The sequence below is a fragment of the Calidris pugnax genome, unplaced genomic scaffold, assembly GCF_001431845.1.
Source record: "Calidris pugnax isolate Ruff unplaced genomic scaffold, ASM143184v1 scaffold44, whole genome shotgun sequence".
Taxonomy (NCBI): Eukaryota; Metazoa; Chordata; class Aves; order Charadriiformes; family Scolopacidae; genus Calidris; species Calidris pugnax.
The window spans coordinates 26,440,157-26,441,539 of NW_015094506.1; positions in this window are offsets into that span (position 1 = coordinate 26,440,157).

The following is a 1,383-nucleotide window of genomic DNA, read 5'->3' on the forward strand; positions in this document are numbered from 1 at the left end:
GGTTGGGTTTTTTTGTTTTGTTTTGTTTTTTTTTGTTTTTTTTTGTGGTTGGACTCGATGATCTCTGAGGTTCCTTCCAACCACTATGATTCTGTGATTCTGTGATTCTGCCATGAGACTTAGGATTGCTGATGTGTATAACTAGGAGCTGCTTCAAGCTGACCACTGGGGGAACCTGAGTACAGGGTCTTTCTGCTGTGTTTTCTGTGTTTTGGCACCCTATCCCTTTGAAATCCAATGGGATCAGCTCAAAGTCATGTAGAGCTGGAATTAGGCACATTCTCTGCCTGTGGGTATTCAAGTCTGAGGTTGGCTGAAGGACTGCCGTAACTGGTGGCTCTTATGACTTGGAGAATGAGTCAGCTCTGCCCTTCTTGTTGGTTTTTCACTGCCAAGGGAGTAGTTTGCTTAGAAATGAGGATATATCTGACATGAAATTCTCCCCCTCTACTCTGCTCTTTAAGACCCCACCTGGAGTACTATGTTCAGCTCTGGAGCCCTCAGCACAGGAAAGACATGGACCTGTTGGAGTGGCTCCAGAGAAGGGGCACAAAAATGACCAGAGGGCTGGAGCACCTTTCCTATGAAGACAGGCTGAGAGAGTTGGGATTGTTCAGCCAAGAGAGGGCTCTGGGGAGACCTTATAATGACCTTCCAGTACCTGAAGGGGGCCTACAGGAGAGATGGGGAGGGACTCTTAATGAGGTAGTGGAGTGATAGGATGAAGCGTAAGGGTTTTAAACTGAAAGAGGGTAGATATAGGTTAGATATTAGGAAGAAATTTTTCACTGTGAGGGTGGTGAGGCACTGGAACAGGTTGCCCAGAGAAGCTGTGGTTGCCCCACCCTTGGAAGTGTTCAAGATGAGGCTGGATGGGGCTTTGAGCAACCTGCTCTAGTGGAGTTGTCCCTGCCCATGGCAGGGGGGTTGGAACTAGATGATCTGTTATGGTCCCTTCCAACCCAAACCATTCTGCGATGCTATGTTTCTATGGAATTGTCATCTTTCCTCTGTGACTACCCCAGCTGCTATGCTGCAGCATATATCTGTTTTCTAGCTCCTGATTTCTAGCTCCCAATTTCTTTTATGGAAAATGGAAGGACCATACCTCCACCAGAGTGACGAAAAGTGTCCCTCTCCCCCACCTTTTAAGGACAGCTTGGGTGACTAGGACCCCTTCTGGAGGTGGAAGATGTGAGCTTGACTAGCTCTGGGTCAAGGAGGAAATGACCGGTCTCTATAGTCTGTGTGGATGCTAAAAAATTGGTAGAAAACAAGAAGAGGCAGCTACTTCTCTAGCCAAATCTTAAATTTCATTTTCACCTGTCACTGCATTCTGCATGAAGTTTTGTCATTTCCAAAGAAATTATATTTTGAAAATAA